At 44.5% G+C, this 26,001-nt stretch overlaps 1 long non-coding RNA gene across 1 annotated transcript; it reads right to left on the bottom strand.

Moving 5' to 3' along the window:
• Positions 1-3,202: 3,202 nt before the first annotated feature.
• LOC116981603 lies at positions 3,203-24,273 on the bottom strand. The gene is made up of 3 exons (XR_004414244.1): positions 24,225-24,273; positions 17,194-17,199; positions 3,203-3,216 (listed from the first exon to the last, which is right to left on the bottom strand). It is a non-coding gene; the product is annotated as an uncharacterized LOC116981603 (long non-coding RNA).
• Positions 24,274-26,001: the final 1,728 nt, after the last annotated feature.

The raw sequence follows: 26,001 nt of genomic DNA, 5'->3' as shown, positions 1-26,001 counted from the left end.
CAACTCCATACGGCTCCGGCGATCGAAGTGGGACTGGCCCCACAAGGCCGTACGGCTCAAGCGACCACGTTAGGTCGCGCTTGCCGCATGGAGTTGCATGCTCGTGGGACAGGCCCTTTACCTCAGCAATAACACCCACGGAGACCATCCGCTTGAGTTCATTGTGTACTCTGTCACGCATGGCATGCGGAACACGATGTGGTGCACGGACCACAGGAGTGACGTTGGGGTCGACAACAAAGTGGTATTTGATAGGCAACTTGCCAAGCTCGCCGTTAAACAGATCTTTGTGTTAAGAGAGTACCTGTTGAGTGGGTCCATCAGCAAGAAAGAGTTGATGGACAGCACGGCCAAAGTATACCAGGCCTAGATCGTGGCATGCATTGATACCGGGCAAAGTCTCCGAATCCCCCTTATCAATATAAAACTTTAAGGTACGTGTCTGCTTGTCTATGGTGCACTTTAAATCAGCTTGTCCAAGTGGGTGTAGAACATCTCCCCCGTAAGCCCAAAGTGTGGTCGAGGCCTTTTCAATACGTTCAGCATTATAATTTTTTTTAAACTCTGATAACGAGATGACATTGCATTTTGCGCCAGTATCAACCTTTGCGATCAAAGGCCTGTTATTTACAAACATGGTTATCTCAGTGTCAAGTTGCTCATTAGACATAGGGAGGAGAGAGTTGATGGCAGAACTGGTATCTGTACTCTCTGAGAGCAGAGCGGGAGATGGCAAGTCAGGCTCTTGGAAGTCATTATCAGCAAGCTCATGTTGTAGCAGGTGCAGGCTCGTCCTTGAAGCTGCTTGAGTCACACGAGAATGGCAGCATCGAGCAAAGTGGTTTAACCTCTTGCAGAAATGGTAGGTTTCACCAGAAGCAACACAGAACTACCGACCCATAGCATGGAAATAGTTGCAATTTTGACACCGAATAGTAGACCCTGTGCAGATGTTACGGGAGGAGGAGTCTGTAAGGTTAACACTATGCTGTGAACGGTGACCGGAGGGCACAGACTCAGTGTGGGAAGATGTTATCTCAGCAATCTGACAGGCATGCTCTGCTTGATTAAGGGGTTAGGTCAATATTATGAAGAAGTTCACCCCGTAACTTGCAATCAAGCATTCCTCCGACATGTTTGTCACGGATGAGCTAATTGCACAAATCACGAAATGGGCAGCATGCAGCCATGTGTTTTAAACCGCTGATAAAACGTTCAATCGGTTCACCAACCTGTTGCATACGAATACTTGGTCCGTTCAATAATGTAGTTCGAGGGCAGGTCACACAACTGTCTGAACTTTGCAAGTAAGACAGCAGGGTCGTCAATCGTCTCAGCAGGCACCAGGACCTGACAATTTGCATCCAGAGCAGCAGGCTCAAATGTGAAATTGTCGGCACGATTCATTGCCTCAGGTCCCGCTACGTTGAGCAATACAGAAGTACGCACATCGAGGGGGTTGTTGCGATGAACGATGCGAGCATAATAAGTGTAGTCGCGCTCGAAAAGACGCCAGCGTTCAGCAATGTCAGAGTCAAAGATCAGAGGACTGGGACGGCGACATGAATTTGCCATGATGGAGATAATAGACACATAAACTAATGGGAAAAAAACACGATTAACATGGACATAGTGGGCAAGATTCACTCTGACACCATGTAATGAGCTGAGTCAAACACATATCAAGATACAACACATGTTTATTAAATCTATTTACAGCATAGATCTGCAGGACATTACATTTACTAGCAGCTACTCATGCTAACTAGTGTTAGCAGGCTCTTGATAATATAAAGCTCATAATAGGCGGAGTCACTACTAACAAGCACTATATTTGGCTAATAGGAAATAGCCAATCTACACCTACCATAAAGTAACCCTAACCCTAACTCTAGGTTGATAGGCTTGGTATAAGTATAAATTGTCCCTAGCGTGTGTGGGATATTGTGCGGGGGATCGCTGGTTGGTGCGGACTCGGTGGGCTGAAGGGCACTGTATCTCTGAACTAAATGTGACACAGGAGCCCCAGGGGTTGGACTCGAACCCCCAATGGTCTGCCTGCTCCTCATGGGAACTAAACTGTTGGCCACGAGTTGTCCCAGAGGCAGATCTCTCTTCCAATGGTCTCTCTAAACCCCCAGAGGCAGCGGGCTTTTCAACTGGGTACAGGCAATGTTGTCAATGTACCAGTGCCACCCACCTGCTCCAGCCACTGAGTCTAAATACCCACCACCCATTGTGAAGCAAGGCAAGGGAGCGGGGTATTGTTCCAAAAGTCTGCATTTATCCCATAGTCAATGTTACTAAAACGGATGATGTGGCCTTTGTGCAGTACTATTAGTGGGATCTAGCTGTCACAGGCTGGGTCCACAAATGGGGGGTCGGGGAAAGTGTTGGGGTGGGGGGGGGGTTGGAGAATGGGAGAAGGGAAGAAGGGGATGTGAGGGGAGGGGGTAGTGGATCAGGGGGAGAATAGTGGAACGGGTAGAAGGGAGGAGAGGGGGACGCCCCCCATTTGTGGATCCAGCCTGTGACAGCTAGATCAAACTAACAACTCGTGGCCAACAGTTTAGTTCCCATGAGGGGCAGGCAGAAGCTAGGGTTGGGGCTAGGGTTAAGGGCCTGTCCCACCACACACACACACACACACACACACACACACACACACACACACACACACACACACACACACACACACACACACACACACACACACACACACACACACACACACACACACACACACACACACACACACACACACACACACACACACACACACTGCAAAGGCGGGGGAGCGCTGTCTGAAATTCACACCCACGATGAACTGGAAGGTAAAAGACGGCTGGCACAGTTACGGTAAGTCCTTTAGAGAGCGTGAAGGGGGGAGATGGGGAGAAAGGGGGGGGGGGGAGAAGGGGGGGAGAAGGAATGGAGATACTTTTAAGAAGCCAGACAACTTTTAATAAAGTTTAGCGGGCATTTAACATTACCGGTCGGTTTACTTACATTCTTTTTCTCAACGAGCTTTACCTTCAAATACCCTCGATTACCTTCGAGTGCCTTTGATTACCTACGATAACATTACGACCTACTACGACCTACCTTGACTAAACCTACGAGTAAAAAAATATCTATTTTTTCCATGACGACCTTTTATATTACTCGCGGGCATTTTTCAGCATGTTGAAAAAAATGCTGCGACCTAGCTGAGGCCTCGAGTATGTGGGGACTACTCTTGAGCATGAAGGGGAGTTACAAAGACCTCCGAGGACCTCGTATCGACCATGAGTATTAATCGAGGGCAAACTCTTCTACAGTCGCGAATTAGGTTGCCGCAGTGGGACAGGCCCTTTAGGGTTAGGGTTAGGGTTAGGGTTAGGGTTAGGGTTAGGGTTAGGGTTAGGGTTAGGGTTAGGGTTAGGGTTAGGGTTAGGGTTAGGGTTTCCACCCGCACTCCAAAGCCGCACAGGTTTGTATAAATTGTCTGTAGCGTGTGTGGGATAGTGTGCGGGGGATCGCTGGTCACAAGCTGGGTCCACAAATGGGGGGTGCCGGGGAAAGTGGGGGGGAGGGAGGAGGTGGAGAATGGGAGAAGGGAGGGAATGGGGGGGAAGGGGATGTGAGGGGAGGGTGGGTAGTGGATAAGGGGGAGAAGTGTGGAGCGGGAAGAAGGGAGGAAGAGGGGGGAATGGAAGAAGGGGGGGAGAGGGCAGGGGAGAAGGGTAGGGGGGAGTGGAGAAAGAGGGCTGGGGGCGTGAGGGGGGAAGAGAGGAGAGGGGAGTTCAGTCTACACTCACTGAATCCATCCCTGTTAAAAGAGACGGTGATCGGATCTGGAAGCAGACCAATACATCTATAAACAAAACTGAACGACTCAGACATCTTTTCATTTGCATAAGTGGTTTTAATGTATTAAATTTAATATATTAATGTTTAAAATCCATGCATTGAAGGAAGAATATTTTACACCCCATCTGTGGTCCCTAACCCCAACCCTAACCCTAAATGGGCATCACCCACAGGGCAGCATAGGTCAGCGTGTGACTGGGCGCATGACATGATGATACACCCAAATGTCGCCTCTGGATTTTGAACATTCCAAATTCCTGGGGCGAAAGGGAGGCACCGCACGTTCCCGGGTGTCGCTACATGCGTCACCACGCCTCACTACGCGTCACGCCCGCGTCACCACGTGCCAACCTCTTTTTCGGCTGTCGCCTAAATGTCGCCCAAATGATGCCCAAGTGGGGCAGGCCCTGTACACTGCAGGAGAGAGGTCTTGTGTTGGTTACCAGTGCCAACCAGATGTGTCTAGAACGAGCTAGGAATGTGGTTCTCTCTCGGATAGATCCTGGAGATCGAGATGCTAGAGCTCGCCAAGAAAGTGGTTCAACCTTTCTCCTCTGGGTGTGAAAACCCTCATTAATATGTACATAAAAACAGACAATTAGGAGCAGGAATAGACTACATCCACTGAAGTCTGGTCTGCCATTTAATATGATTAAGGCTGATTAGATTGTCACATCCACACTGCATTTTCATCTGTACGCAGAAACATTTCACTCCCTTGCTTTCTCTGTCTTAAAAATGTTCAAAAACTCTGCTTCTGCTGTCCTTTGAATAAGTGTAAAGGGTCTGTCCCACTTGGAGATGTTTTCTGCAACTGCCGGCATCATTGACTGGCGTACCAGGTCACTGAAAAATTCACGGCGTTATGGGGCGGTGACGTGGCATGACGCGACGTGATGACGTTCGACGCACGGTGTTTTTTCAAGTCGCAACTTGCTTCCTGTAGACTGGAAGCTGCCATTTTCCTAAAACAGGGATCACACAGAGATCAAATACCCTTCATCCACCAAAGAACACTTTTCTATGTGGGCAGGAACTGCAGATGCTGGTTGTAGATCAGTGCATGCTCCTTTAACATAGTGACCTCACCACTACTAACCACTCCCCATTGTCTCTTGTATAATTGTAGCTTCCCCACCTCCAGCTCTCTCTCTAGCTCCAGTGATGACCACGGACAGCTAGTCCATAGTGTGTGTAGTGCCTATAATAAAGTTATATAGTAAAAGACTTTGTGTGACAAGCAAGTCATTTTACACTGGTTCAAACCGAAGATGGACACAAAGAGCTGGGGTAACTCAGAGGGTCAGACAGCATCTCTGGAGAAAAGGAATAGGTGACGTTTTATAAGCTTACTCTGCTTGCAGTCATCAAAGACACTATATCACTCTATGTCTTTTCTTTATAAATGTGGTCATATTCCAGCCTGAAGTAGAAAGTGCATCGTCTCCCATGCTTTAATAGGCAAAACATTTAGCTGGGTTAGAATTATATTAGTATCTGCATTTATAAGTTAAGGCTCATTATACTTGGTCCCTTACATCTTTTATGTTGTGCGAGTTACATTATCGTTCTCTTTCAGCATTGTGAAATGACTTTCTCCAAACTGTTATCAGCTTATTAAATGCCAACCAAATTGCCTCAAGAAGGATTATAATGTTTATCGATTAATTTGTATTTCCATTCTGGAGAAAGCTAATTTGTTAGTCATAAAAGTATATAGGATGTAAAACAGTACAGCACAAGAACAGGCCCTTCAGCCCACAATGTGTGTGCTGAACATGATACCAAGACTATCACTTATCTACAAGCACTGTAAATCCTATACCTCCATTCCCTGCATATCCACAGCCTTTCTATATGACATTTCCACCCTGAGACAGAGGTTGTGACTGACTACCCAATCTACAGTATGTTATAACGTTATCGAGAGACCAGTGGACCCAAGTGCAATGTGGACACGGGAGTCAGTAGTAAGTTAAATTCAAAACGGCTTTTACTGATAAACAAGAATGGAATGCAATACTTTAGTGTCCTGTGTGACTGGGCACAGTGAGATTATTTGCAGTATACCCAATGTATACAAATAGCAGCCACCTACAGCGCTGCAAGGCTCGGCATAGGGAAATCCTAAACAACAAGTGTACAGATTAGATTAGATTAGAGTAGATACCGTCATTGTCACATGTGACCAGTCACACTGAGATGCTTTGTTTTGCATACCAAGGTATACAAAGTGTTGCAACATAAAGGGCACTGCCAAAGTTACAGTACCCCTTTTTTTGCCCCAATGGTTCCCTCCCCCCTTAATTCTTGACGTCTCCCCCCACTCCCCCTGTGCCTGGTCCCCCTTACCTCACGGTCCCCCTCCTTTGTTCTCAACGGCCCCTGATGCAACTCTGGGATTCGGGCCTCTGTCTGCTGGACCCCTGACCGATCTCAGCCGCTCCGATGCTGCTCCATTCCAGGAGAGTTCGGCAGGTCCTGGAGTCGGTGTGGGCAGAGGATGGTGAAGGATTGTCCGCTCTGCCCGCGGGCACCTCCATCTTGCTGCCGCCACTGCCAGAAGTCCTCCAGTTAGCACAAAACGCTGGAGTAACTCAGCAAGACATGCAGCATCTCCGGGGAGAGGGAATAGGCGACGTTTCAGGTCAGGGCCTGTTCTTCAGACTCATCTGGCTCAGCAGGAGACTCAGCATGAAAAAATGCAAGACTGAGCAAAGATAGAGACTAACATTAACACTTCAACAGGGAACTCAATAGGTAACACAAATGATATTAATGCACAAGTGAAGGCACTTAAACATAAATGGACATGCCATCCTCATACTCAGCAGAGGGATCAGCAGGAACCATAACTTCATCAGAGTGAGAGTCAGGGGAAAGGGGAATGAGAGTTATAGACGGTGATATAGAGAGATATAGAACAAATGAATGAAAGATATGCAAGAAGGTAACAATGATAAAGAAGACAGGCCATTGTTAGCTATGCTAGATGAAAACCAGTACAGACAATGAAACACAGTAGACGACTGAAGAAGGGTTTCAACCCGAAACGTTGCCCATTCCTTCTCTCCAGAGATGCTGCCTGTCCTGCTGAGTTACTCCAGTTTTTTGTGTCTACATTCGGTGAAACCAGTACAATGATTAGGATGGGGGACGAATGGAGAGAGAGGGGAAGCATGGGTTACTTGAAGTTAGAGAAATCAATGTTCATACCGCTGAGGTGTAAGCTGCCCAAGTGAAATATGAAGTGATGTTCCTCTAATTTGCATTGGCCTCACTCTGACAGTGGAGGGCTCATCGATTTGATTTGATCTGGCAACGTGTAGCACCTCACACTTTGCCCAGATTAAAGTCCACCTGATATTGCTTCAGCCATACCTCAAACTGACCTATTTCCTGTTATATTCTTTGACAGCCTTCTTCACTGTCCACAACTCCACCAATGTCGTCTGCAAACTTGCTAAACATTTCTGGAACTCTGGTACTGAGACGGCAAGATATCTCTGGAGAGAAGGAATGGGTGACGTTTCGGGTCGAGACCCTTCTTCAGACATTCAGACCCTTCTCCTAGATATTTTGATGGTTATCTTAGACACTGTGACATGAACCAGCTAATTCTCCAAGCCTGGACAATGGAGCAGGACTGTATACTGCTGGCCGTCAATGAAAACTTTCAGCACCACATCTTATATTGATAACAAATACAAATCTACCATGAAAACAAATCGGACTGCAAATGTTTGAATCTGGAACAAAAAAAAAACTTAACATTGGAAGAGCTCAGCAGGTCAAATAGCATCATCCAAGGTGATAAATGGTGAATGTTAATATTTTGTGTTGAGATCCTACAACCAGACTGAGAGGAAAAAGGAATGATTGTACCAAACACGGGCAGGTGGGGCTAGTGTAGCTGGGACATGTTGGCCGTTTGGGCAAGTTGGTCCGAAGGGCCTGTTTCCACACTGTATCACTCTATGAGTTGGGAAAAGTGGAAGTACAACGGGATCTGGGGGTCCTTGTTCATCAGTCAATGAAAGTAAGCATCCAGGTATAGCCGGCAGTGAAGAAAGCGAATGGCATGTTGGCCTTCATAACAAGAGGAGTTGAGTATAGGAGCAAAGAGGTCCTTCTGTAGTTGTTCAGTGCCCTAGTGAGACCACACCTGGTGTATTATGTGCAGTTTTGGTCTCCAAATTTGAGGAAGGACATTCTTGCTATTGAGGGAGTGCAGCGTTGGTTCACAAGGTTAATTCCCGGGATGGCGGGACTGTCATATGCTGAGAGAATGGAGCGGCTGGGCTTGTATACTCTGTATTTAGATGGATGAGAGGGGATCTTATTGAAACATATAAGATAATTAAGGGTTTGGACACGCTAGAGGCAGGAAACATTTTCCCGATGTTGGGGGAGTCCAGAACCAGGGGCCACAGTTTAAGAATAAGGGGTAAGCCATTTAGAACAGAGATGAGGAAACACCTTTTCACACAGAGAGTTGAGAGTGTGTGGAATTCTCTGCCTCAGAGGGTGGTGGAGGCCGGTTCTCTGGATACTTTCAAGAGAGAGCTGGATAGGGCTCTTAAAAATAGCGGAGTCAGGGGATATGGGGAGAAGGCAGGAATGGGATACTGATTGTGGATGATCAGCCATGATCACATTGAATGGCGGTGCTGGCTCGAAGGGCAAAATGTCCTACTCCTGCATCTATTGTCTATTGTCTATGACTTTGTACATCTGGGGGAGTGGGGGAGGAGGATGAGACAGGGACTAGTATGTCATCAAAGGAGCCAGATGAAGGGATGGGATGATGGACAGTGGGTACCAGGTGGGAATAGGGAAGAGGCAGAGGAGGTGAACAAAGAAGAAGAAAGATAGATGGTCAGATGAGTGTTCCTGGGTGGAAAACTTGGAGGAGTGTGAGTTATATGAGATTGGAACATTTATATTTCATACCAGTGGTTTGTAAACGATCCAGGCGGAAGGTGAGATGTTGTTCTTCCAATTCACATTTAGCATCACGGCAGACTGACGGCGGACAGAATGGAGTTGGAGCAGGAAGGTGCACATAAAGTGACATGTAACAGAAGCTCAAGATGACCTTTGAAGCTCAACACTCACCCATGTTCTCACACACACTCACCTATCCATCTAGGTTTCTTCTCCATTATTTACTTTTCCCATCCCCTTCCCCCACCACTGGTCCCTTCTACCCACCACCCTCCACCAAACCCACCCTCATCTGGTCCCACCAGTCTCGCCCCATGTTACCATATACTGGTAATCTGTCCTACTGCCTCTCACTCCTAATGCAGAATCTAAACTGATATTGACTTATCCCTAATCAAAGCCAACCATAACAGTAAGATAAGCACTGTGCAATGTTATTGAAGCATGAACTGCTTTCACACACAGGGGGCTCCAGCTGAAACTACTGCATCTTTTAAAAGAAAGTGTTAAAATAATGTAAGGCAGAGAATGATGCCGGGCATGCAGTAGAATTAGCTTGGATTGTATTCATAAAGACCACAGCGAACTTCGATACGTGATGAAATGCTTTGAGAGGCTGATCATGGAGCAAATCAACTCCTACCTCGACAAAAACCTGGACCCACGGCAGTTCGCTTACCGCCACAACAGATCAACGGTGGATGCGATCTCGCTGGCCCTCCACTCCGCACTGGACCACTTGGACAACAAAAACTCATATGTCAGGCTGTTATTCATCGGTTACAGCTCGGCATTCAACACAATCATCCCCTCCAAACTGGTTACCAAACTCGCAGAACTGGGTCTCTGTGCATCCCTCTGCAACTGGATCCTCGACTTCCTCATCCACAGACCACAGTCTGTTCGTATTGGTGGAAATGTGTCAGCCTCGATAACACTCAGCACGGGAGCACCTCAAGGCTGCGTGCTCAGCCCCCTGCTGTACTCACTCTATACCCATGACTGCGTAGCCAACCACAGTGCGAACTCCATCATCAAGTTCGCTGACGACACCACTGTTGTGGAGCGTATCACTGATGGGGATGAGTCAGAATATAGAAGGGAGATCGAGCAACTGTCCATATGGTGCCAGCGCAATAACCTGGCCCTCAACACCAGCAAAACCAAGGAACTGATTGTGGACTTTGGAAGGAGTAGGAGGGGGACCCACAGCCCCATTTATATCAACGGGTCGATGTTTGAAAGGGTCAAGAACTTCAAATTCCTGGGCGTGCACATCTCTGAAGATCTTTCCTGGTCCGAGAACACTAACGCAATTATCAAAAAAGCTCATCAGCGCCTCTACTTCCTGAGAAGATTACGGAGAGTCGGTTTGTCAAGGAAGACTCTCTCTAACTTCTACAGGTGCACAGTAGAGAGCATGCTGACCGGTTGCATCGTGGCTTGGTTCGGCAATTTGAGCGCCCTGGAGAGGAAAAGACTACAAAAAGTAGTAAACACTGCCCAGTCCATCATCGGCTCTGACCTTCCTTCCATCGAGGGGATTTATCGCAGTCGCTGCCTCAAAAAGGCTGGCAGTATCATCAAAGACCAACACCATCCTGGCCACACACTCATCTCCCTGCTACCTTCAGGTAGAAGGTACAGGAGCCTGAAGACTGCAACAACCAGGTTCAGGAATAGCTACTTCCCTACAGCCATCAGGCTATTAAACCTGGCTCGGACAAAACTCTGATTATTAATAACCACTTTCTGCTATTTGCACTTTATCAGTTTATTTATTCATGTGTGTATATATTTATATCATGGTATATGGACACATTTATCTGTTTTGTAGTAAATGCCTACTATTTTCTGTGTGCTTAAGCAAAGCAAGAATTTCATTGTCCTATACAGGGACACATGACAATAAACTCACTTGACTTGAATGTGTAGGAAGGAACTGCAGATGCTGATTTACTGTGAAGATGGTCACAAAATATTGGGGGGCTCGGCAGATCAGGCAGTATCTCTGGAAAAAAGGAATAGATGACCATATAACCATATAACAATTACAGCACGGAAACAGGCCATCTCGGCCCTTCAAGTCCGCGCCGAACACTTATTTTCCCCAGTCCCATCTACCTGCACTCAGACCATAACCCTCCATTCCTTTCCCGTCCATATACCTATCCAATTTATTTTTAAATGATAAAATCGAACCTGCCTCCACCACTTCCACTGGAAGCTCATTCCACACAGCTACCACTCTCTGAGTAAAGAAGTTCCCCCTCATGTTACCCCTAAACTTCTGTCCCTTAATTCTCAAGTCATGTCCTCTTGTTTGAATCTTCCCTACTCTCAATGGGAAAAGCTTATCCACGTCAACTCTGTCTATCCCTCTCATCATTTTAAAGACCTCTATCAAGTCCCCCCTTAACCTTCTGCGCTCCAAAGAATAAAGACCTAACTTGTTCAACCTTTCTCTGTAACCTAATTGCTGAAACCCAGGCAACATTCTAGTAAATCTCCTCTGTACTCCCTCTCTTTTGTTGACATCCTTTCTATAATTTGGCAACCAAAATTGTACACCATACTCCAGAATTGGCCTCACCAATGCCTTGTACAATTTTAACTTAACATCCCAACTTTTATACTCAATGCTCTGATTTATAAAGGCCAGCCAACCAAAAGCTTTCTTTACCACCCTATCTACCCTATGACGTTTCAGGTCGAGTCTGAAGAAGATCCCTCTTTTCGCCAGAGATGCTGCCTGACCCGCTGAGTTACTCCAGCATTTTGTGTCTATCTTCGACAACGTACACATTGGTTGCATTTCTCTTTTATGATATAGCCCTGACACAGATATTGTGGAGACAAGCTTCATTACATACTCCCCTTCAACCCCACAAAACACATTTGGAAATAAGTTTGAACCTATCTAGCTTATATTTGTGACCCATGAATTACTTTTAAATCAATAAAATGAAATATAAGTTTCACAGACAAGATATCTGTTAAAAAAGGACAAATATATGGAATAGTGACAGAGAAGTGGAATGTGTCGTTGATTTACTACAGGCTTTGTATTTGCAGTTAGCATTAATCTTCATTGCCTCAGACAAAAGTTGGCAAAGCTGATGTTTTTATAGCTTCAGAGGAACTAAATACTCGCACTTCAAAGTAAATGTTCGATGAACCTGCTTTATTACGAATGAATGGGTGAATGTGTGCAGTCCTACACTTGCTGACTGCCACATTCCTTTGTCAGCTAATTCTTCATTGCATTAAAGGTCTGTGGCACCAGGAGGTGGGAATATTTCCTCTGAATGTCTTTCAAGCAGCATCCGATTGCAGAATCCAAACTGAGAGGTCCATCAGCCACACAGTTGATCAGGACAAAACTATAACAAAGAACACAGTTCACAATTTCACAAAACATAGGAGTAGAATATGGCCATTCGGCCCATCGAGTCCACGCCGCCATTCAATCATGGCTGTTCTCTGCCTCCTAGTCCCATTTTTCTGCCTTTTCCCCATAACCATTGACACCCATTCTAATCAAGAATTTGTCTATCTCTGCCTTAAAAATAACCACCGACGTGGACTCCACAGCCCTCTGTGGCAATGAGTTCCACAGATTAACTACCCTCTGACTAAAGCTCCTCCTCACCTGCTTTCTAAAAGAGCGCTCTTTAATTCTGAGGCTATGACCTCTGGTCCTAGACTCTCAGACCAGTGGAAACATCCTTTCCACATCCACTCTATTCAAGCCTTCCATTATTGTGTAAGTTTCTATAAGATCCCCCTTTAACCTTCTAAACTTCAGTGAGTAGAGGCCCAGTGTTGTCAAACGCTCATCATATGCTAACCCACTCATTCCTGGAATCATTCTTGTAAACCTCCTCTGGACCCTCTCTGGAGCCAGCACATCCTTCCTCAGATATGGTGCCAACATTTACTCACAGTCCTCCAAATGCGGCCCGATCAGCGCCTTAGCAATACATCTGTTTTTGTATTCCAGTCCTCTTGATATGTAGTAAATGCTAGCATTGTATTTGCCTTATGATATGATCAATTAGAGCACTGATCTCACAAGAGGAAGGAATCTTACATTATGCAGAGATGAATAATGGATGTCTAAGAGTGACCGGCAAAATGAGCGCAAGCATATTTGTGTGCAGAAAGGAACTGCAGATGCTGGTTTAAACTGGATAGACACTAAAAGCTGGAGTAACTCAGCGGGTCAGACAGCATCACTGGAGAAAAGGAATCGGTGACGTTTCGGTTCGAGACCCTTCTTCAGACTGAGACTCACGGGGAAGGGAAACGAGAGATATAGACGGTGATATATAGAGATATAGAATAAATGAATGAAAGATATGCAAAAAAAGTTCGTATGAATATTGTTTTCGCTAACTTCAAATAAAACTTGCAAATCCCCGCTCTCTCCATCCCTCCCAAGTCGTGCCAGCTACAAAGTTGTCTTGTTGAGTCTTATTGTGTGTAACTCGTTCTCACCCAGCCCACAGCTAACAATGATCTATCTCCTTTATCATCATTACGTTTTTGCATATTGTTTACTCATTTGTTCTTTTATTCTCCACATCACCATCTATATCTCCCGTTTCCGTTTCCCCTGATGTTAATCTTTCCTTAAGAAATGGAAAGATGTTTAGATCTAGTAATTGAATTTTGGAATTAGCTACAATTGGGTAACTAACTAATTATGTGCTTTAATTTCAGGTCATCCAAGTAAGATTGTTTAATATTTGTTTCAGAATGCTTCAATCTATAATAACTGAAAATTTCTTTCAGTTCTCTTAATTTTTAATAAAGTTATGGGCTTAAGACTGTCCTCGATCACAGCTTTTGTGTTAAGTCAATGGAAAATCAATAGGGAACAAGATGCTAATTTCCGAGTATGAAAATGGCCATAACTTTTTTAATACTGAAGATATGAAAGTGAATTAGGTGTCAAATTAAACTTATTTTTATGCTTTATCTGATGGGATAAATTGCAGACTTCATTTTTAAAATCTCAAAATTTTGTAACATTGCTACATGGATAGGTGTCTTTACCAATCCATTCTCCAGGGATGCTCTGACCTGCTGAGTTACTGCAGCACATTGGGACAAATGTTTCATTTTAATTGGATAAAAACCATGTTGTAAAATTATTGGTTACAGTAATTATGATACAATTTTTATTTTTGAACCAAGGTGAGATAACGTTGGTCAGTGGTCGTGGCATCAGCCGGATTAAAAACAGTAAATGAACGATTTCCAGACCAGGACATCTGAGATGTCCCCATTCTTTAGGGAACGGACGGTTCCCTCTTCCATCACAGATGAGGCCCTCACTAGGATCCCCTCGGTATCCTGTAGCTTCGCTTTTGCTCCCCCTCCCCCCAGCCGCAACCGAGACAGTGTCCCCCTAGTCCTCACCTTCCACCCCATCAGCCGTCACATACAGCACATAATCCTTGACATTTTTGCCACGGGAGCCCACCACTAGCCACATCTTCCCATCTCCACTCCTTTCTGCTTTCTGCAGATACCGTTCCCTCTGCAACTCGCTGGCTAACCCATCCCTTCCCACCCAACACACACCCTCCCTAGGTACTCTCCTGCAACCGCAGGAGATGCAACACCTGTCCCTTTACCTCCGCCCTCGACTCTGTCCAGGGACCCTGACAGTCATTTCAGGTAAGGCAGATGTTCACTTGAAACTCCTCCAACCTCATCTACTGTATCCCCTGTTCCAGGTGTGGACTCTTGTATATTGACAAGACAAAGCGCAGGCTCGGCGATCGTTTCGTTGAACACCTTGGCTCGGTCCGCCTAAACCTACCTGATCTCCCGGTTGCTAAACACTTTAACTCCCCCTCCCATTCCCACACTGACCTTCCTATCCTGGGCCTCCTCCATTGTCAGAGTGAGGCCCAGCACAAATTGGAGGAACAGCACATCACATTTCATTTGGGCAGCTTACACCCCAGCAGTATGAACACTGACCTCAAGCTTCAAGTAACCCTTGCTTTCGTTCTCTCTCACTCCCTCCCCCACCCTAATTCTCCAACTAGTTTCACTGCCCTCCTGATTAATGTTACTGATTGTATGCCTCATTGTCACCTTCCCCATCACTAACAATGATACTTGATCTACATATCCTAGATCACCGGCTGCCTTGATCAGTTATTTTCACACCTTACCCTTCCATATCTCTTGGTCTGAAGAAGTGTCTCCACCAGAAACGTCTCTCCAGAGATGCTGCCTGTCCCGCTGAGTTACTCCAGTATTTTGTGCCTATCTTCGGTGTAAACCAGCATCTGCAATCCATTCCTACACAATGAATTTTGTTTAAGAAGGAACTGCAGATGCTGGAGTACCTACACATTGAATGATGCATTGTCCACTGTGGCACTAAACCCAACCGCTAGGTGGCGCTGTCCTCCCTATCCACCACATGGGAAAACAGCTCCTTTGAAGAAAATAATTTGAATTCTCCAAACGTGGTGTGAGCTGAATTTATGTTATTCTGTACATCCTTACGTACACATTTCAGACGCGAGGTGAACCTATTACTATTTTCATCCAGAGCAATGATAAAAATGCTATCTTTCAAAATGGATATTAATTCACTAAAATATCAAGCAGGAAGTACAGAAGACAGAGGTCACACCAAACCTGGTTTTAGAAGTTTCCTTCCTGCAATTATCAAGCCCTTGAACCAACCTGTACACCCCTAATCATACCTCGACCATGGAACACTGCCGACAACCTCTTCACCACCATCGATTTGTTATTTTGCTAATTTTGCATTAATGTCTTATCTTTTTCTATTGCAGTGTTTTTCTTTCATTTGACGGTCCTAAAAAAATGTTATGTGTAATTTACGTATAATCTATGCTTTTGTGTGTTTGTGTTAGTTTGTGTGTCAGTGATGGTGCTGCAAACAAGATTCTCATTGTATTAGTGCTTCACTGTATGTGTGCATACGACAATTAACTCAACGTGACTTGAAGAATCAAATTGAGATGCAATACAAAACCTCAGAAAAAGTGTTACAACGGTTTTGTAATCATTTTAGTAGTAGATTTATGGCATAATCAGAAAACAACCGTTTAAAAAACTGAACCCAATTAGGGCTGCACGGTGACATAGCGGTAGAATTGCTGCCTTACAGCACCAGAGACCAGAGTTCGATCTTGACTACAGGTGCTGTCTGTAAGAAATTCGTACGTTCTCCCCGTGACCTGCGTGGATTTTCTCAGAGATCTTCAGTTTCATCCCAAACTCCAAAGACGTACAGGTTCGTAGGATGATTGGCTTGGTATATATGTAAAATTATCCCAAGTGTGTGTAGGGTAGTACTAATGTGCGGGGATCGCTGGTCGGTGTGGACTCAGTGGGCCGAAGGGGCTGTATGTCTGAACTAAACTAAACTAAATATTTATCTTTCAAAGTAATAGAGCTGGTTATTTTGCCCAAATAAGGCAGTGTTCTGTCAAATAATAGAGTAACAGCATTGAGAAAGGTCATTCTCGCCATTGGGTCTATGTTAGTGTTTCTGATCCGCATTAGTCTCCTGCCAGCTCATAGCTTTCCATTATTTGGTACTATTCCTTTTTCCTTCATTATGGATCGAAACTTGATATATATCATCACTATATCATTAATTATATGATCACTATATCATCAATAATATCATCAATATATCATCACGATATCATCAATAATATCATCAATATATTATCACTATATCACTATTTTCTATTCACACAGTGAAGTCCAGATGAACTGAACGAGTTCTACGCACGGTTTGAGGTTAAAAACAGCACCCAGACACGTGCACTACTGCCATCTCCCAGTGACCAGTCGCTCAGGCTGTCCGCAGCCGGAGTTAAAAAGGCCTTTGCCAGCATCAATCCACGCAAAGCTGCAGGGCCGGACAACATTCCTGGATGCGTTTTAAGAGACTGCGCCGAGCAACTGAAAGATGTCTTCACAGACATTTTTAACATCTCTCTCAGCCAGGCAGTAGTGCCCAACTGTCTTAAGAGTGCCACCATCGTCCCTGTCCCGAAGAAACCAAACCCAGCCTGCCATAATGACTTTCGACCAGTGGCTCTAACACCCATAGCAATGAAGTGTTTTGAGCGACTGGTTATGCAGCACATCAAAAAGAGTCTACCTGCCGACCTAGACCCACTGCAGTTCGCCTACAGAGCCAACCGATCCACAGAGGACGCAGTCTCAACAACACTGAACCTCGTACTGTCACACCTTGATCGGAAAAATACTTATGCCAGGATCCTCTTCATAGACTTCAGCTCTGCGTTTAACACAATCATTCCGCAGCAGCTGGTGGAGAAGTTGGAGCTATTGGGGGTTGATGCTGGCACATGTAACTGGGTCCTGAACTTTCTATCACAACGGCAGCAGACAGTCAGGGTGGGCAGTAGGACATCAAAAACCATAGCCGTGAGCACTGGCTCGCCCCAAGGCTGTGTCCTAAGCCCCCTGCTGTTTAGTCTGCTTACACACGACTGTACTGCTAGACTCAATAACAACTTCATCAACAAGTTCGCTGATGACACAACAGTGGTGGGTCTCATCAGTGACAATGATGAGTCGGCGTACAGGATGGAGGTGGAGCTGCTCACAGGATGGTGCAAATCCCACAACCTCATTCTCAACGTGGGAAAAACTAAGGAGATGGTGGTTGACTTCAGGAGGGCGGGAAAACAACACCATACACCTCTGCACATCGATGGAGCTGATGTGGATAGGGTCAGCAGCGTGAAGTTCCTAGGACTCCACCTGTCAGATGACCTGATGTCCACAACCAACACCACAGCACTGGTCACGAGAGCCCAGCAGCGACTACACCCTCTCCGAAGACTACGTAAAGCAGGTCTCCCCACTACACATCTACGAACTTTTTATAGGGGGACAATCGAGAGCACATTAACCAACGGCATCACTTCCTGGTTCGGGAGCTGCAAGGCGTACGAACGGCACCAACTTGACAGGATTGTGAAGACCGCCAGCAGGATTATTGGTGCTCCACTCCCTTTCTTGCTGGACATATACAGGAAGAGATGTATCAACAGAGCCATCTCCATCATCAAAGACCCCTACCACCCATCGCATCACATATTCTCCATCCTGCCATCTGGGAAGAGGTACAGGAGCATTAGCTGCAAAACCTGCAGGATGCTCCTCAGCTTCTTCCCGCAGGCTATAAGACTGTTAAACGGACTTTGCCCCCTGCCAAAGTATCGCGCACCAACCACCAACCTGGACAGAGCTACTGTCGTGCCGCTGCCGATCGGAACGCCTGTTGATGTTTAGTTGAGAGTAGTGTTAAACTTGTTCATGATATATGTATTTTTATTTCTATTTATTTTTTACTGCACACTGAATGGACACTGGTTTGAGTAACGTTTTTTTGTTTCCTCTGGGTATGTGAGTACTCAGGAAAATAACAATAAAGATATACAATACAATACAATACAATATATCATCACTATATCATCAATATATCATCAATAATATCATCAATAATATCATCACTATATCATCAATATATCATCAATATTGCATCACGATATCATCAATATAGCATCAATATAGCATCACTACATTCTTTGAATAAAACACCAATCTATTCTCTTCGAAGGTAAACACAAAAAGCTGGAGTAACTCAGCGGAACAGGCAGCATCTCTGGAGAGAAGGAATGGGTGACTTTTCGGGTCGAGACCCTTCTAGTAATTTCCGCTAAATATTTTATTGGATCCATTAGTGACTATCCCATATTTATTCCGCCATTTTCTAGATTCTGTAACATGGAAACAGTCTCTCCTCATCTATCTTATTGGACACATTCATAATCAAATACATTGAGCCTCCTTATCAGGGAATAGAAAGCAAACTCCTCCAATCTTTATTGATGGTAATACCCTCTGTCTTCTGTAATGAGCCATGAATATATCTTCTGTAATTCTTTATTTGGTAACATGGAGACTCAGACCCCACGTGGTGCTTGCTTGAACCTAATGAAAGTTCTATGTAAATGTAACAGGGGTTCAACCCTTTGTGTTGTCTTTCCCCAGGCACCCCAGTCTGAAGAAGGGTCCCGCCCCAAAACGTCACCTATTCCTTCGCTCCATAGATGCTGCCTCACCCGCTGAGTTACTCCAGCATTTTTGTCTAACTTTGATTTTTCCAGCAACTGCAGTTCTTTCTTAAACTATAGTACTTTGTTTGCATCTTCTGTAGCCCTGTTCATTCTGCTGCTTCTTAGAGTGATTTATATTTCTCTGTTCCCAGATCTCTTTGCTTCTCTATCCCTTTCGATGTCATTTCTTCATCCAAGCAAAGCAATAACTTGACTCTTCACTGTCATAAATTCAATTTAGTTTGTTGACAGAAGAGCTACGATGAGGATATTTGGACTTTGCAAAAAGATTAGTTGAGTGATTGGGGAAAAAATTAGATACAAGGAACTGCAAATGCTGATTTACAAAAAAAAATACAGAAAGAGCTGAGGTTTTTGGAGTTTAGTTTCGAGTTTCGAGTTTAGAGACACTGTGCGGAAATAGGACCTTCGACCCACCAGGTCCGCGCCGACCAGTGATCCCCGCACACGGTCCAATTCTACACGGCCATCGTAGAGTCTGTTCTCACCTTCTCCATCATGGTCTGGTTTGGCTCAGCCACCAAGCACGACACCTGGAGGCTGCAGCGAATCATCCGATCAGCAGAGAAGATTATTGGCTGCAACCTTCCCTCCATTGATGAACTGTACACTGCAAGGGCCAGGAAGCGAGCGGGCAAGATCATCTCTGACCCCTCTCACCCTTGTCACAAACTCTTTGAATCACTTCCCTCTGGAAGGCGACTCCGGACTGTCAAAGCTGCCACAGCCAGACATAAAATCAGTTTTTATCCACGAGTAGTTGCTCTACTCAACAGCCAAAAATCTGTAGCCTCCCTTTGATCTGGTATTTTGTTGGTTCACATGCTTGATCAATGGTGTTTTATCATTAATGTTTTATTATTATTAATGTTTAGTGTTTTCTGAGTCATTCGTAACTGTCACTGTATGTCATGTTGTTACTTGTGGGTGGAGCACCAAGGCAAATTCCTTGTATGTGAATACTTGGGTAATAAACTTACTTACTTACATACTTATTTAACACTATCCTACTAGGAACCATTTTTACATTTACCAAGCCAATTAGCTTACATGCCTGTACTTCTTTGGAGGTAACTCAGCAGGCTAGGCAGCATCTCTGAAGAACATGGATAGATGGCATTTTGGGTGGGAACCAGTGCCATTGCTTGACCTGTTAAGTTACTCCAGCACTTTGTGGGCAAAAGCTTAGCAAGTGGAGCTTAATGCAAGAAAACGTGAGGTCTTGCAATTCAAAGGGAGGATTCAAAGGCAGATCATCATCTAAATGGAAGGAGATTTCAAATGAATGGACTACAGATGGTCTTGTGGAGTAGGTTGATGTGCATGAAACCCAAAATGTTAGCATATAGGTAATACTAGACTAAGTGGGACCTGTTGGGTCCCATGTTCACACGGGAGGCCTGGTCCCCCAATGCAATATTCCACCTATCCACCAATTCCAATATTGCTAACCAGCGGGGGGGGGGGGGGGGGGGGGTCTGGAGCACTAGTATGGGTGTTGTGGGTCAAAGGGACTGGTTTCCAGAGGGCTAGTATGGACATTGTGGGCCAAATGGATTCTTGGGCTGGCAGCTCAGTCACTCAGGCTTGGTGGGCTGGCAGCTCAGTCACTCAGGCCTGATGGGCTGACAGCTCAGTCACTCAGGCCTTGTGGGCTGGCAGCTCAGAAACTGCCAGAAATTCTGCCCAAAACAGGTGAGAGACTCTGAGGGAGAAGGGGGAGGGTGGAAAATCAATTTTAGACTTTTTCATCTTTTTCTGCAGATCACAGCAATGAAGGAGGAAAGTCTATCCTGGCCTGGATCTCACAGGGAGCCAATGAAGGGAGGGAAAAAATACTGGGGTGAGCTTTAATACTTGCAAGGGGAATACTTACTGATGGGCCGAAGGGACTCCTGGGCTAGTACATGCCTGATGGGCCGAAGGGGCTCTTAAAAAAAAGAGTGAAACCTCAGTGAAAGGCAATTTTCTGGACTTTTCCTGGCCTGGCACGGGCCTTTTGGGCCAAAATGCTCCTCCTGGGCTAATACGGGCATTTTGGGCACAAGGGACCAGTTTCTCGGCTAATAGGGGCCATGTGGGCCGAAATTAGTGGTTTCAGGCAGGCCAAACAACTAATTTCATTTAATTTCCAATTGCATTGCAGTTTCAAGCACAGGGCAGGCCGAATAGCTCATTGCATTTTCATTTAACTTCCATTGCCATTGCAGTTTCAAGCACAGGGCAGGCCAAGCCAAACAGCTGATTGCATTTTCACTTCATTGCCATTGCCATTGCGCTTTCAAGCACAGGGCAGGCTCAAGCTAAACAGCTGATTGCAATTCCGCTCCATTTCCATTGCCATTGCATTATCAAGCACAGGGCAGGCTCAAGCCAAACAGCTCATTGCATTTTCACTACATTTCCATTGCCATTGTAGTTTCAAGCACATGGCAGGCTCAAGCCAAACAGCTTATTGCATTTTCACTTCATTTCCATTGCCATTGCAGTTTCAAGCACAGGGCAGGCCAAACAACTCATTTCATTTTCATTTTGGGCTAGCAAATAATTTATTCAAGTACATTGCATACTCACAGTGTTCTGTAGTTTCCCAGTTCAGACAGAGAGCTGTGACCTCTCTCTCGCCATCTTGCAAACAGACTGAGCCACGCCCACACTTCTGGGTTTTATAGTCCCTCCCCCCTCCCACCGGAAGGGGCGTGGCCTTCGTGGCGGATTGACAGGAGAGAGAATCTCAAGATTTTTTAAACACTAATAAGTCTTTTACTTTTCATCGATGGGAAAATTCCTCGGGGCCTGCGCAGCGAAGGAGGACTCTGGGTAAGATGGCCAAAAAATCACAGCCATATGTGGTAGCGTTTTTTCTAAAATCAAAGCACAGTGCAAACAGGAAGTGGTCAGGAGGAGACTTTTGATTATATAGATACGTAGTTAGGATAGCACACGGTTTATTGGACTTTAACTTATTCAGTGCCTTGCCTAGTATACTCGGGTCATAAGGGATAGAAGCAGTATTAGACCATTCAGCCCATCAAGTCTACTCCGCCATTTTTTCATGGCTGATCTATCTTTCCCTCCTATCCCCATTCACCTGCCTTCTCCCCATAACCGTTGACACCCCTGTCATGGTCAATAATGGGGGGAAAACTTGGCAGTGAATAGGTTAATAGACCGGGGTTGAAGCTTGAAAGCAAAGAACATTGGTACAAATATATAGTGTCCTGGAACACTGCTTTATTTTATAAAGATTCACTTCGCTCATTTCTGGGATGAAAGAGTTGTCCATTCATGATTAGCTGAAGAGAACAAATTTGTTAGAATATTTTAAAATTTCAAAGAATGAGGTGTGTTTTTTTTTAAACGTATAAGATCTTACCCAAGCAGGACAAAGGCAAAGTTAAGTTATTTCCACTAGTTGGAGAATCTTGAATGGGGAGGATAATTAGGATTTTTTAGGGGAGATGGTGAATTTCTGGAATTCTCTGCACAGGAGAGTTGTAGAGGCTACACCATTGGAGGTACATTTCCAAAAAATTGGACAACTGAGTCAACGTGGAACTTTCACTGAGAGGAGTTTGAGAACCTTGATGGAATGGAATGGAGTGGCAAACTCGAGGGGTCAAATGACTCAATTCTGTTCCTATTCTCCTCTGCTGTTTTACTCTTGCTATTTTATTCATCCAATTATGCTTCTGGGACTTTCCAACGACTTCAGTGCCCACTCTTAGTCGTTACTGATAGATTTCTTCTCAATGCCTAAATCCACCAGCCTAAGATAAACACAAAAAACTGGAGTAACTGAGCAGGTCAGGCAGCATCTCTGGAGAATGGGAATAGGTGATGTTTCAGACTCGACCCGAAACGTCACCTATTCCTTCGCTCCAGAGATGTTGCCTGGCCCGATGAGTTACTCCAACTGTTTGTGTCTATCTTCGATTTAAGCCAGCATCTGCAGTTCTTTCCTAATCAATCCACCAGCCTAACCTATTATAGTATTGGTGCATTCAAACTAATGACGTCCTCATGGCAACAATAAATAAAACAAAAATGCTAATCTGTTCAATTGAGAAGCTTGGTGGGTGTTTAGTTCTTGTTTGTAAACTGAAAATAGCATGAAACAAATAAGAAGGAACTGCAGAACTTCAGAACTTCAGAAGAAGGGTCTCAACCCGAAACATGAAACAAATGTGCATTGCTCCAGGTTTTCACACCAATGTGACTTTCAAGTGATTATTATGGCTTGGACGTGTTTTTATTGACAATAGACAATAGACAATGGGTGTAGTAGTAGGTTATTCTGCCCATCGAGCCAGCACCACCATTCAATGTGATCATGGCTGATCATCCCCAATCAGTGCCCCGTTCCTGCCTTCTCCCCATATCCCCTGACTCCGCTATTTTTAAGAGCCCTATCTAGTTCTCGCTTGAAAGTATCCAGAAAACCTGCCTCCACCGCCCTCCGAGGCAGAGAATTCCACAGACTCACCACTCTCTCTGTGTGAAAAAGTTCCTCATCTCCGTTCTAAATGGCTTACTCCTTATTCTTAAAGTGTGAACATATACAAATATACTTTCATTACAAAATAGTTTACAAACTATTTTATGATTCCAACCTGATAGCAACAAAAGGCGCGCGGTACACATGGTTGCAGCAAAGAAGAACAAAGTTACGTCTTGCAAATTACCACACGTTTGAGAAAGAATTGTTGATGGCTTTGTGAAAATGGTCTCTCACCCCATTTGCCACTTTGTGATTTCCATCACATTGCTGTTTTGCACAAGAATTGCCTATTACAATCACTAAAGAAAGAGAAGTGTAACAATTTCCTACGTAAGTATATTTTTCCACTGTGTGCTGTGCGAATAACTGATAATCACAATTTCTGCTGGCTTTCAGTGCAATAAATCAAAGCACTCCACCTGCTTCATGTGAGCATAATCAGGCAGGAGTGGATACCAAGGCTAAATGTCATTAGATGTGGTTGGAAGCTGCTGTAAAGGAGCATCTTAAAGGATGAGTGGGATAAAGAAGCACAAATGTTTATAGGCTAGATCTGAAAGAGCTGATAATAGAAATTTTAAAATAAAAGATGCCCAAGTTGTGTTATGAAAACAAAAGAATCTCGGGCAGGAATTTTAAAGTCAAAAACGAATTTTAAAATTAACGTTTTCCACAATAGTTTTTTTTTTCTGTTAAATTTTTTTTTAAAATCTTAGTTCATTCTGTATTCTGTATACTATCACAACATGTAAGGAACGTTTGGACAGGTACATGGATTGGTACATGAGCAGGAAAGGATTGGAGGGATATGGGCCAAACGCAGGTAGGTAGGACTAGTGTAGATGGGGCATGTTGTTCGCAGGTTGGGTGAGTGGACTATGACTCATCATACTTCATAGTTCATTGTAACTACTCTGCAACCTCATCAACAGGCTTGCTTCAAAACTCCATTCATTTTATTCCCTGAATACTACCAATAATTCTGCGCCCACTACTCGGTCAAACAATGCATTGTAGATCATAACAACAAACTGCCTTTAAATAAAATCCTCAGAGTTTTGGGCCTTTACCTTAAATCCATATTCCTCTGGTTATTAGTGGTTCTGTCAATATAAATGGTCATTTACACTATTGGAATTAGTTCTGAGCATCTCTATTAAATTTCATATTGATTTTCGCAGCTCTGATAACCAGTCTCTTTGTCCTGGTATCATTCCAGTAAATTATTTCCGCATTCTGTTTCAAGCTTATCATCTTCCTTAATGATTTGGGTTCAGAATCAAATACTATTCTCTAACTGAAGCTCAGCCGGAGAACTACAAATGTTTAGCATCATCCTACGCCTTGTGGCTTCTCACTCCATTCCCCGTCCTCCTAGCTCGAGCCCACCCAGGATCTAAAGCATCTATACTCCGTGCACCAGCTCTCCCTTCTCCCTCTGCGTTATATTTTGTACCTTTCCTTCCCCTACTCCAAGCAGTATGAAGAACAATCCTGACTTGAAACACTATCTATCCATTCACTCCAATATGTCACAGGTTACAAGAAGAAGGCAGGAGAATGGGGTTGAGGGGGAAAAATAGATCAGCCATGGTTGAATGACAGAGCAGACGCGATGGGCCGAATGACCTAATGCTGCTCCTAGGTCTTATGAACCTATGTTGCTGGACCTGCTCGATTACTCTGGTACTTCGTGTTTTAATCTACAGTTCCGTGCATCTCTATTGAGCATAATCTTGTTATTTTTGTCATGTATTAATAAAGTCCAGAAGTTAATTTTTCCCACAGCTTTTTTAAAATCTGTTTGTATCAATCACATTGAATGGCGGTGCTCGCTCGAAGGGCCAAATGGCTTGCTTCTGCACCTAATGTCTATTGTCTAATGTCTATATACTATAATAAAGTTGTATACTTTCACCCCAAAGTCTCCCTCTTGCTGCACTCCCTTAAAATTGCACCTTTTAACTCACATTGCCTCTATCAGCCTCGCTATTGAAATGATTACCCTATAACTCAGTGTTCATTTGCTTCATCCTGTCTGCCTATTTCACTAATCAACAACATTCTATAATAGGATGCCGTTTGTCTTTATTCACTTTGCTCCATATACTTTGTAATGAAATCTCTACAAGTATTTCTCCTCCTCACATTATGTGGATGGGCACGTCAAAGCCATACACTCTGTCTCCACAACACTATTACTTTACATCCCATCAGCATTACTCTTTGTTAATATCATAAAATGACACAGCACAAACAATAAAGCATAGCATCATTGAGTCGAGTCTCATTGTCTGCTTTTTCATCCTAGCACGCAGCTAACAATGGTCTGTCTCCTTAATCATCGTTACTTTTTGCATAGCATAGAAACATAGAAAATAGATGCAGGAGTAGGCCATTTGCCCCATTGTGCCAGCACCACCATTCAATATGATCATGGCTGATCATCAAAAATCAGTTCCCTGTTTCCGCTTTTCCCCCCAAATCCCTTGATTACTTTAGCCCTAAGAGCTA

This window comes from Amblyraja radiata, chromosome 15 (assembly GCF_010909765.2).
Source record: "Amblyraja radiata isolate CabotCenter1 chromosome 15, sAmbRad1.1.pri, whole genome shotgun sequence".
Classification (NCBI taxonomy): Eukaryota; Metazoa; Chordata; class Chondrichthyes; order Rajiformes; family Rajidae; genus Amblyraja; species Amblyraja radiata.
This window is presented reverse-complemented; position numbering and strand designations above follow the sequence as displayed.